The sequence below is a fragment of the Tupaia chinensis genome, unplaced genomic scaffold (assembly GCF_000334495.1).
Source record: "Tupaia chinensis unplaced genomic scaffold, TupChi_1.0 Scaffold000644_1, whole genome shotgun sequence".
Classification (NCBI taxonomy): domain Eukaryota; kingdom Metazoa; phylum Chordata; class Mammalia; order Scandentia; family Tupaiidae; genus Tupaia; species Tupaia belangeri.
In genome coordinates, this window is record NW_006160165.1 from 2,880,955 (window position 1) to 2,894,479 (window position 13,525).

The following is a 13,525-nucleotide window of genomic DNA, read 5'->3' on the forward strand; positions in this document are numbered from 1 at the left end:
TATCCTATGAAGAAAGCACTACCATTCATTATCTTATTTCATACATGAGACATTGGAGCCTGAAGACATTAAGGATCTTGCTCGGCTTCACACAAACTGCAGAGCAGGGGCTTAAAGGCAGACATTCCGGCTTCAGGCTCTGTTCTTCACTGCTAAGTTACGCTGCCTTGGTTCACAAAGCCAGGCACTTATGAGGAGATACTCTCCCAGTGTAGTCTGAATTCTAATTTCCTAATAAAAACTGAAAGCCACTGATTTTTTAAATTTTTTTAAATTTATTATGAGATAGAATATTTTTGCATTTACTTTTTATTGTATTTTTCTGAAAATCTCTACATTTTCTTTTTCTATTAATCATCCATTATTGATATGCTTGCATATATATTAGCTAATAATTGAAAGTAATACATTTTGGCTGTCATAGCTTGCCAATATTTCCATTTGGTCATTCAACATCTTTTTTTGTTGTTTTTTTGGACAGAGAAAGTGGGAGAAAATGTCATAGGATGGGAGAGTGTTGAGCTGCATTGTGTAAAATCTTTGGTTCTTTGGGTCCAGATTACTAAAATTAGAGACCTGTCCCTAGGCACAAAATAAAGCCACAACCACATTGAAAATAGGTAGAAAAGAGAACTTAATAGGAAAGAAAGACTTTAGAAAAGAAGTACACCCAAAAGACCTTTGGACAGGCAGGTTGCTAGGTAGTAACTGCTGTGCTTGGAACTGGTTAGGTGTTATTTTTATTATCAGAGGTGATAATGAATATTTAACAGCGGGAGGTCTGTCATATTATGTATGTCCTTTGTTTGAATTCGCCTGGCTTTTTCCTGTGCTTGCACATCTCTCTAATAGGTGAAGAATTGGAGGAATTTGGTTACCTAACTGCGCATGCCCAGTGTGAGCCCTGATGCCTAATCAGGACAGACTGCCCAATTAGTTTATTGCCCCAGTGGGAATCAGGATGTTGACCAAAATGTCTGGTTGGGTCTTTTGTATTAATGAGGAATGATAAGAGGGTCATTTACAATCATCCCTATGTGTCTTCCACAGGTACCAAGGAAGAAAAATGGTATTTACCTCGCCTTCCCAGAGCCAGGAGCTGGGTGGGAAGAAGGCATTTCATGGAGGGTCTGGTCCTACGTCCTGATAAATTGTGATTGCTGTGACATGTGTCCTGCTACCCTCTTAGGCCTGCCCGCTCATTACTAGCTACCTGCCTCCACAAGAGCACCCTCAGTGAGACACGGTCGCACCACCGTCTTCTCTCCTCTGTTTCTCTATCCTTTCAGGATTTGGGGCATGCAAGCACACACACCTGGCATATTTCTTCAAGCCACTAGGGCTAGGACTCTAACCATATGCTCGGCCGTGTGAGATCCAGCCCTCTCAAACAGCAGACCATGGAGTCAGTGTTTCTCCCCCTACTCCATATGACTACATAGACACACGTGCGTGCACGCACACACACATACACACACACAACTGAACAAGAACAAATCAATCAATCTATAAGCAAAACTTTGGAATTCTTTCCAGAGCTTCCAGAATCTACCCAGAGGGCAATGTATTAATAATACCCTAAATTCCTAAACCAGAAAACAAGACAGGGCTTGGTCTATACCCACCCCCCCACACACTGTTTTCAATTACTTCATCTATAAACTATGATTTATTTTATCCCACTTATAGTACATATTTTCTGAGATGGAGTGAGAAACACTTGAATTGTTTATGTTTCTTTAGAACATAACTGAAACATAAGAGAAATACAATGGTAACTTAGAAGAATCGTAGCTTATAATGCACACAACTTAGTCGAAACATTTTATTCTGTTTCACTGAGGTATCATTGTCCTGCAATGAGAACCATCCATTTTGACTGTAAAATGTGGTGGGTTTTCCAAGCGCCCGGTGACTTAGTCGCCTGCTGAGTGGCCTGGTTAAGCTCAGGTATGATTTAACCCCATCGGTCCCTTTAACCAGCACACGATCATGATATTGAATATTCCCAATACCCTAGAATCCTTCAGGCACCTTTGTAGTCCCTGCCTGGGGACCACTGTTCTGCTTTCTGTCACTGAAATTTTGCCTTCTCTAAATTGATATTTACATAGAATCAGAGTAAGGAATGTTTTATGTCTGAACAATCAAGGGATGAGAAGGGGTGTCCAGTGTGAGGGGATGGGCGCGATCACCCTTGTGATCTTCCCCAGAAGCCAAAAAACTACATGCTTATACATCTGAGCTAAAAGATATGAAATGGCTAAAAGTGATTCAGCCAACGTACCTAGAAAAAGAAACACATTGTCAACTTATTTAATATTATTATCAGTCCCTTAATTATCAAAAACGTCCTTTCATGTACATGACTTCTGTTTCGTGAAATCTGGAACACAGTCAATTAATCAATGCACCGGGAGGCAGCTGCGGTCAGGTGCTCCCTCTGTCTGTCGGCGCCCGGCCTGCTGAAGACTGCCTCAACTGCCCTCTCTCACCCCTGCTTCGTTTCCAGCACTCCTCACCCTGCACCCACAGCCTGTGGGACATCATCTCCTCTGGCCTCGGTTCTCCAATGAGGCTGAGGCTGCCTCTGATTTTCTGTTTCGTCTACCTCCTGTTCACAGCCTGTGGTGAGCAGGGTTCTGACTAAGGGCCATTCATGATTAGGCTAAAGCTTCTTACTTTTCCTCTAAGCAGCTTTTTGACATATGATGCCACTAAAATACAGCTGAACTCTGCCCCACTCCTTACAGCACAGAATGGAAACCGAGCTCGAATGTCTCCCAAGAGTCCTAACTTCCCAAGGACTAGTTCTTGTTTAAATAGTCCCAACCTAAGTCTAAGACAAACAGGACAACAACGATAGTTCCTGAAACAATGAGGCAAAGCAAGCCTCTCGTCACCCTGAGCGCCTCACCATGCAGGTTTGCGGAACATTGTTAACCTCTCCACCTGTGCAAAGATACAGGTAAGGAAGAGGTTCTGGAGATAGAGGAACTGACAGTCCAGGTCAGGACAAGGCATTGTAAATACAGACCCCTGGCCAGCAGGTGGCATGGTGGTTAAGGCACTGCACTCCCACGTGTCAGACCGCAGCTCAAGCCCTGGACTTGGTGGCTTGAAACTCAAGCTGCACATGTGTGCATACATGCCCAAAATCCTAAGAGGAGAGTGGAGGAAAAGGGGCTTTGGTGTAGTCATCCACCCTGGGGGGTGATTTCTCGATCTCTTTCTGTGTCTCTGGTAAGAACACATCCCCTATAGCAAAGCTCTCGGAAAAAAAAAAAAAAAAAAAAAGACTGGGCCAGCAGGTGGCATGGTGGCCAAGAAGATGGACTCCCACATGGCCAGCCATGGTTTGAGCCCCCAGGCCTGGCAGCTTGAAAATCATGCCAGGCGTGTATGCGCGCACACCCAAAATCCTGAGAGGAGCCTGGAGGAGAAGCGACTCCAGAGTGGCTGTCCTTTCTGGGGAGGTGATGGCTCACTTCCCCTCTCGCTGTCTCTCTCTGTCTCTCTCTGGGGAACACATGTACTTTATTGCAAAAACAAAACAAAAATTAAAAGCTTGTACTCACATAGCACACATGTATTAGGACCCTCCTTCAGTCCTAGCTCTGTTAACAGTAAGGCAGATGTCCTATGAACTTCCAGTGAAATTGACTTAAAACCCACCTCAAGTTCCTAAAAGCTTCTACCTGGCCTCCCACTGGCAATGAACAAACATATGTTTAGTCTGGAATGTTTTCATTCTATGAAAAGTAGATATTTCACTTCAACTCCTATTTTTTATTTCAGTAGGAATAACCACCACCAACAGAACAATCAAGCACCGCTAAATATACAAATCCTTCAGCAATTCAAGTCCGACTCAAGCTAATAGAACCACGCTAATAAGTGCTTGAAATAAACAGAGAAAAGACATAGGGAGGGGAACGCGTGATAGTTTTATTCCTCTTTCTCCTCATTTAATATGTTTTAGTTAACAGTGTTTCAACCCTCGATCTGCAAACCGTATAGGCATTAAAACAAAATTCTAGCCATACAAGCAAGTTAAAGTATCTATGAAACTATAATGGAATTTCTGCTAATTCTGTATCTTTTTTCTGTTGAAACAAGTAAAATTTTCATCATTTAAATTTCTGAGAAATTGAGGCATTTATTTATAAATTGCAATAAAATGTACAAGGCCACGCATGCAGCATTACATACGTAAGAACTTGCATACAAGGGTGTAGTCCCCTAAAATAAGGACTTTATAAACAGCAGGGTTCTGTTACTACGTAGACACTCCTGACTGAATTTAACCGTTCAAGTAAATAGGAATGATCTTTTAATGTGCTGGTAATATTTGAATGAATAATAAGATATAAATACAAATATTTATTCCATAAAATCTCCCTTTCTTATCTCCATTTTGCTAAATGGTCAATTTGCTAGTTATAAGGTTATAACAAAAATTTTCATATAATTTGATTTCATTGATATGATGCCAACTAGACAACTTTTCTTGATCCTTGACGTTCTGTTAGATTTTCTCAATTTCAACTGGAGGAATGTTTATATTCTTAGAACTGTAGCAATTAGAATAATAAATCTTTTAAAGCAGTGCTAGGTTTGTAACTGCTTTACAAATTTTATATGCCTTGTTCATTGTAATGAGAACAAATATAATAGAATTTTATTATTGCAAAAAGTATCCTAAGTTTTAAATTGTATCGTTAAAATTGCTATTTTCTACATGGTGATTTTTACTCTCTTGAAGTAATACATAAATTCATTCAGTCTCTCAATACTTTTTGCTTTCAAATTTTCTAATGCTATTATAGTACCGTTACCATAGGATTGTCCTCATAAAATTTTTAAATTATTGTCTAAAATTAAAAGTTGTATTTTTCAGGAAGCAGCAGGAGGCATGGTGGTTAAGGTGCTAGACTCCCACATGACTGACTGTGGTTTGAGCCCCGGACCCTCCAGGAAATGTGCATGCATGTCCAAAGTCCTGAAATGTACACAAAGGGGAAAGGATTGCGGTGTGGATATCCACGGGGGCGGGGGGTGATTTCTTACTTTTCCTCTGTCTCTCTCTGGTGACCACATATAAAAAAAAAAAAGAAAAAGAAAAAGAAAAAAGGTATTATTCACTACGTCATCAAATGTGTACACTTCACTACAAGAATAAAAAGCACAGCCTGCTCAGGGTCCCCCTTGCCTGAGTGTAAACATGCTGACAACAGCACTCAGCGAGGCTGGAGACCCGGTAGAGGGTTCTGGAATCATGCTTGGGTCGTGCTCCATAATGAAATGACACAGGGTTCTAGAAGTCTTATTTTAATCTAGAAAGCTCTCTCCTCTAGAGGAAAAACACAGACAGGCAGCCTTTCGTTTTCTAATTATATTTGTATTATTACATAATGATGTGAGTTAGTAGTTACACCAAATAAATCAAACAAAAACAAGTTCTGAAATGGACTGTTGTCTATAAACCTTCCACATTCCCCTGACCCCTCCACACACACACGCAGGCACACGCACGCACACACGCAGGCACATGCACGCACACACACACGCACGCACACACGCAGGCACATGCACGCACACACACACGCACGCACACACGCAGGCACATGCACGCACACACACACGCACGCACACACGCAGGCACATGCACGCACACACACACGCACGCACACACGCAGGCACATGCACGCACACACACACGCACGCACACACGCAGGCACATGCACGCACACACACACGCACGCACACACGCAGGCACATGCACGCACACACACACGCACGCACACACGCAGGCACATGCACGCACACACACACGCACGCACACACGCAGGCACATGCACGCACACACACACGCACGCACACACGCAGGCACATGCACGCACACACACACGCACGCACACACGCAGGCACATGCACGCACACACACACGCACGCACACACGCAGGCACATGCACGCACACACACACGCACGCACACACGCAGGCACATGCACGCACACACACACGCACGCACACACGCAGGCACATGCACGCACACACACACGCACGCACACACGCAGGCACATGCACGCACACACACACGCACGCACACACGCAGGCACATGCACGCACACACACACGCACGCACACACGCAGGCACATGCACGCACACACACACGCACGCACACACGCAGGCACATGCACGCACACACACACGCACGCACACACGCAGGCACATGCACGCACACACACACGCACGCACACACGCAGGCACATGCACGCACACACACACGCACGCACACACGCAGGCACATGCACGCACACACACACGCACGCACACACGCAGGCACATGCACGCACACACACACGCACGCACACACGCAGGCACATGCACGCACACACACACGCACGCACACACGCAGGCACATGCACGCACACACACACGCACGCACACACGCAGGCACATGCACGCACACACACACGCACGCACACACGCAGGCACATGCACGCACACACACACGCACGCACACACGCAGGCACATGCACGCACACACACACGCACGCACACACGCAGGCCCATGCACCCACACACACACACATACACACACGTGCACCTTGGACTAGCTCTCCTTTGGCCCAGTGCAGAATCTCATGAGTGTGTCCAGGGCTGGTGCTTTTCACATGGACTAGTCTGGTTAGAAAGTCTCCTTTACATCTGGGACATGTTGGTCACAAGTGAGGTCACCTTTTGTGTCCTAAACCAGGGATGGCAGGTGACGTTTTGCATTCTGCTTCTTGCCTCAGGACGCTGTCTGCTGTCTTCCCTGTCAATGCCGTTTCTTTCTGGAGCAACGTTTCCTGAGCTGACTACGCAGCTCCCAAGGGCCAGGGCTGTCTTTCAGTGTCTAGAATAGAGAGTGGGAGATTTAAAATCCCTTTGGATAAGCAAAGTCGTCCCCTGCTCAGAGGAAAGCCAGAAATGGGTCAGCTATTTGTATGACACCATGTCCCTTCTTGTGTAACAGCAGTCACCCTGGAATTACACAGAGGCAGTGTGCTACCCAGACCATACCTGACACCCTGTGGGTCACGCATGCAGCACGTTGGCCCCTGTCCTTGCTGATCAGCACCACAGCCACATAACTGTTCTGTAATATAGAATTGCAAGATTGTCCTCTCTACTGATCCACCAGGGAGGGGCTGACTGGCCCTGTGTGCTGAGTTTCTACCCCCCTTCACCCCCTGCTCAGAGTTTTGCCATTTCAAATTTGACTGGTTGGGGGTTGCACTGGGGTAGAGAGATGGGTCTGGGGACAGATTTTAGAGGTTTTGAACTTATGAACTCCAGAGAAGTATCAGAACCAGAGGAAAGCAAGCAGCAATATAAGAAATTTTTTTAAATATTGCTTGAATCACATAGCCCTCCTTGGTTTATGAAAGCATATTTGAAATTACTCTTTGATGCAGGATGTTTTTCCTTTGTTCATAATATATTGAGGGTGAACCATGAGACTTTCCAGACCTACAGTTCAACAGAAAACTATTAATAACAATAACATGAACACACAGCTTCACTAGGTGTGAGGCATGCTTCTGAAAGTGCGCAGAGAGGACATTTCAGTCTCACGCCAACCTTGGGAGGAAGTTATCCCATCCTCATTCACAGACTCAGAAGCTGACTCCTGGACGTTATTTTCCCCAAGGCTCAAGCTCAGATAATAAATATACATTCTTACAAGCTGCAGGCACAAGTTGGTCTGACCCCAGCCCTAGGCTCCTGAAAAACGCGCCCATTCTGCTGGTGGTCGCTGATACTCGGTTATGTATCAACTCCTCTTCTCTCTGGAAACAGAATGCAAGTAATTTATCCAGATAACGTTTGGTTTTCTGTTGAATTTAGAACAAACCTTTGTGAAAATTAATTCACCCAAATGGAATGAGTGGTCTAATTGGAATATATTTAATCTTTTGATTATAGGAATAGATTGTATTTACATCATCAGTCTGTTTTGGACTGTTATGTCACCTCCAAAAAGATACGCTGGAGTCCTCAACGCCCAGTGTCTCAGAATGTGACCTTATATGAAAACAAGGTATTTGCAGAGTAATCGTGTTATGCTGAGGTCATTATTGTGGGCATCCATCCAATATTATCGGTGTCCTTATAAAAAGGGGAAATTTGGATACAGACGCACAGAGAAGGATGATGGGAAGAGACTCAGGGAGAAAGCGGTCGTCTGAGATCCAAGGATCAGCTTAGAACAGATCCTTCCCTCACAGCCTCTGGAATGAACCCTAGCGACACCTTCGTCTTGAACTTCCAGCCTCCGGAAGAGGGAGAAGAGACATTTCTGTTGTGCCAGCGGCCCATCGGAGGTATTTTGTTACAGCAGCCCTCGCCGACTGATGCAGCTGGCAAGTTCCTCTCCTTGACCTCTCGTCTACACTGGCTATTCACTCTCCCGTCAAGGGAGCAAGATAATACCAGAATTTCACCCACACCAAGTCTTTGGATGCAGGCTCTGTCCCAACTAAGGGTTTCTACTTTATAAAAGATGTTGAGGTCAGTATTTGTAAGAAGGAACAAATTCCAAATATCATAGTTTGAAATAAAAATTTACACAAGACCACTATTTAACTGTTTACCTCAGTTACATGTCACATGGTCCTTAGTGAAAAAAAGTTCAGAACTTGAATGTCAAGATCTGTTTCCCATCATTTTACGTTCAATGTGAAAACATGTAAATAATGTTAAATATATCATCAAGTAAGGGTTCAGTCATTTTTCAACTAATTCTTTAATCATCTTCACAAATTACTAACTACGAAAAACAAGGTAATGTTGAACAGTAAGATAAATTTTGATAGTTGTATAAAAATACAATTGTGATAGTAACAACTGTGAATTTTTATTAATATTCAGTTCTTGGGCTTGTCTCATAGCTTGGTGGTTAAGGGAGCTGATCCCACACGGCCAACTGCACGATTTGAATTCTTGCTCCAGTGGCTTGAAAAGCATGTCCGGTGCATGTGCCTGAATCCCTGCCGAGAGGGAGGAGAAGGAACTGCAGCCTGACCACGCCCCACTGTGTGGGGGAGAACTCTCTCCCTCTCCTTTCTCTCTCTCTGCCTCTCCCTATAAGCACCCACACCTTCCGGCAATAAGTAAGTATCAGTTCTCTTTCTCCCCTGGACACAGTGCTCACGGGGGAGTGATCATTCCCTGTCCTGCCATTACCATGGGCCACGTGACTTCTGGCCCATGAAATGTAAATGGGAGTTCTGTGTCACACCCCGGGTGAGGGAGCAAAATGTCACTCTCTTATTCTCAGTTTACCCATGTCCATCACTACAACCACCAAGGAGGTGTTAGGCTCGGATGGTGCACACTCAAGGTCAGAACAACCTAGATTGTGATTCATTTCATGAAAGTAATAACACTCAAAATCTAGCAAACTTGGCTTGATCAAGAAACCATGGGGCCAGCAGGTAGCATAGTGGTTAGGGTGCTAGACTCCCACATGGTAGACGGCAGGTCTACTCCCAGACTCTGGGGCTTGTAACGCAGCCAGGGCACGTGTGCATGCATGCCCAAAATCCCAAGAAGAGAATGGAGAAGAGATTGCGACATGGCCATTCCCCTGGGGATGATATCTTATTTTCTGTCTTTCTGTCTCTCTCTGGCAAGTGTATACACCTTACAGCAAAAATCACTCTCTAAAAAAAAAAAAACCTGTATTAGGCTAGGTAACCAAAAACTGAGAAATTTTACCATAACAAAGCCTGATTTATTCTTTTGTCCTATTAATATTCTCAACTTAATGCTCAGTTTCCCAGCGTCATCCATAACCACTTTGCTCTCCTCTTACACATCAGATAATTAAGGTCTTGCACACAGACACAGTTCATCTCCACGTGGCTCACATGTGCTCCCCGGGTGCCTTCTGAACACGCCCCGCATACACAGACTCTCTCCCCGGACTCAGACATGCGGCACATGCCCAGTTAGGTGCTCCTGAGCCCTACGCTCTATCCCACGCCACAGACGGTATAAAATGATTAGTTGGTGCCTCTACTGCCTACGATAGGCCACGAGCTGCCCATGTTGTTTCAGATTTTTGCAACATGTGATTATAATATTTCAGGGACTCTTGGGGCTACTATGTCTCTGAAAACACTAAAAAAAAAAAAACAAAGACGGTGTCTTTTATCTTTTGCTATCAATTTGTGTCCCCAGAGCACCTTGCATGGTGCCGGTGGAAACTGGCTACTTAATATATATTAGCAGACTTGACTTGAATAATGAGTTATATTATAATAGGGGTGTGTTATATAAATAATTAAAGTCTTAGTCAAATCCCATGATAGAGAACAAGGCTTAATTCACCTTAGAAAGGGCATAAAGCCCTTGATAATGACAAGATTAAAGGCCTATTAATATTGCAAGATAAGTATGGCCATTAAGGTTTATCTATTAAGCCTTCTATTTTAATGCTATGTCACTGTAGGACTTAATATGTTAGCTTTATAAAGTTCAGTGTTCTACCTACTCGATGTTTTCTTGTCGTATACCTCTTGGGGTTTAGTGCCAAAAAAATAGAGTTTTGGGGTACACAAAAGTAGGAGGCACGGTCCCTTCTCTGAATCAGTATAATCCTGTGCAAAAAGAGGCAGGATAAGCTCCTGAGCACCTAGGAAGAACATGTATCTGTACTTGAGGGTCAAAACCTGAGTTAAGAAAGGACACCTACATTTTAATAAGAAAACTAGTGAAATGGGGGGAAACATGTCTTAAATCTAAACGTCTAGGGCCAGCCAGTGGCATGGAGATTAAGGCAGCTGGGTCCCATATGGCCAACTGTGTGGTTCAAGTCCCAGACACGGCAGTTTGAAAAACATAGCAGGCACGTGTGTGTCTTCCCAAAATCCCAAAAAGAGGGAGAGATGGAGAAGGGATTTTAGCACAGCCATTCCACGTGGGGGCACTTTTTCACTCTCTGTTTGAGGAATGCATGTGCCCACTGGCAAATTAAAAAAAAGGGGAGCAGGCAGCAGATAGTGTAATGGTTACATCACTGGACGCCCATGTGGCCGACCACGGTTCGAGTCTTGGACCCAGTGGCTTGAAACTCACACTGGGTGTGTGTGCGTGTGTGCCCAAAATGCCAGGAGGAGAGTGGAAGAGAAGGAATTGCTGTGGGGTCATCTACCCTGGGGGATGATTTCTTGCTTTCTGTGTCTCTGTCTCTCTGAGGAGCGCATGTGCCCTATAGCAAAAATGCCTCTAAAAAATAAATAAAACAATGATAATTATGGCTGAAATGATGAGAACAATTGTAAAAATTAAGATGTTGGAAATAGCTTTGAACGAAGTCACTAAAGCAAATGACCTATACCTTGACACATGTTACTCTTGCGTTGTCTAGTATTTCAAGTAACAGATTATTAACTTTTTAGAGAGAGATGTTTGCTATAGGCATGTGCACTCACCAGAGAGACAGAAAGTGAGAAAGTGATAAATCACCCCGCAGGGAGGATGGCAACACCACGATCCCTTCTCCTTCTATTCTCCTCTCAGGATGTTGGGCACGCACACACACATGCCTGGTGTGAACTTTAAGCTGTCAAGTCTGGGACTTGAACCACGTTCGACTACGTGACATAACCATTACACCACCTGCTAGTCCCTCGAGTCATAGCATATTATCTGCTTTCACTTAAGTGAAGAAAATTAATTTATAGAACTCAAAATCCATTTGCAGATAATTCACTATGAGAATGCAATTTTGTCAAGAATAAGGCGACAGACTATTAACCAAGCATGGGGAGTTTTTTTCTTTAAAAGCATTTTCGCTCTATAATTTCTACTCACCTTCCTCTCCAAGGACAAGTATTTCTGACAGCTGACCGTGGACAGAACACACACGTGTATACACACTTTAGCCTTCATCTCCTGGGTGGTGGCAGTGGCTCAGGGGTGATGTAAAGTACCATGATGTCAGACCCACACGGAAATGTTGTGGGATTGCACCTGGAGGCCTCCCTGCATACACTGACACGCGTGTGCGTGCCTGTGCTCAGGGCAGGCAGGGGCTAGGCTTGAATCACAGCATGAAGACTCGTGTGCTTGTCTATCTCTCCCATCTCTGTTTTTCTCTCTTCAATGGAAAAAATGAAATAAAAATAAACTCAAAAGACCTAGGTCTCATTTCAACTTGATGAGAAAAATACTTTTGTTTGAAGGAAAAGTACTGTTTCCGAAAAACTACAGTCACTAAACTCATGTGCGCGGACGGTGGAGCAGTGACAAAATACGATGTCTGTGAGGTGACCGCACAGGGCAAGGTCCCCAGCTCACACCCGGGGACCTCCCTGGGAACACCAGGCGTGCCTGTGCCCATGACCGAGGCTGGCTGTCGGCTGGGTGGGTCAGTGCCAGGGTCCCGTTCTTTTCTTAATCTCACTATCTCTGACTCTCTCTCTCCCACATGAATGAATAAATACATCCGAAAAAAGTAAATTTTCTTTTACTAAAATCCCTCATCCATTTGATTTCTTATCTACAAAAGGCATTTTCTTCACTGTAAGGCTGGACTTACGAAGTTTTTGGTAAATGTTCCTTCGTATCTTCGTTCGCAGAATATTGCCTTTTATTGTATGATTTTCATGGAATCTTTGTATAACAGCATTTTTTAAACACAGGCCATGTATATAAGTTTATTACACAATTAGTGTCGAATTTCTCACTTAAAGCAAATATTCTCGAATATCGCAACACTTTACCGGGTGAGTTCAGTCTTTGCCATCAGCATCCGTTGTAATGGGCTGGTGTGAAGTATCACCGCGATCAAGAGAGGAGGAAGTGCCCAGCATGCTGCCTACAAAGTCCTCACTTAGTGAAGGCCACCACCATTACGGCTCAGACTCCCGTCGGTGGCCTGGGGCTAGCTGCACTGTGTCTGTGTTCCAGATAAATTCCTTCCGACTTCGGGAACAGCCACCACCAGGTGCCCATACGGCGAAAGAGAATCAGCCTGAGAGCACGCGAATCAGCCAGTCCACGTTAGAAGACGCTGAAGACACATAGGCCAGACACGTGTGTGGATAAACTCCAGGCTCACGGAAACGTTAGCATATAAATAACCAATTCATACTGCAGAAAGTGAAGAACACTGTCATTAAAGTTGGGGAGGAGTGCTTAAGCTACACAAAAGTTTAGACGCATGGTTGCTAATTTAATCTCCTTCTGACCCTTCAATAAAGCTAGTACTGTACAGGAAACCGCCCAGCCATGCCTTGTGCCCGGTTTCCATATGCCAGGACTCCATTCTGCCTCTACTGCCCATTACTGAACCATCACGCCAGCTCCAGGCGAACTGCCCTCAGTTCACTCGATAGCCCTCAGTTTTACTATCCGAATAGAACGATGGCGCGAGGTGGAGCACCGAACGGCTGTGGCGAGCTGGTGCACCAGCCTGCTGGCGAGGGTGCCCGGCCGCGGCCCCGCCCCGGCCCCGGGCCCTCGC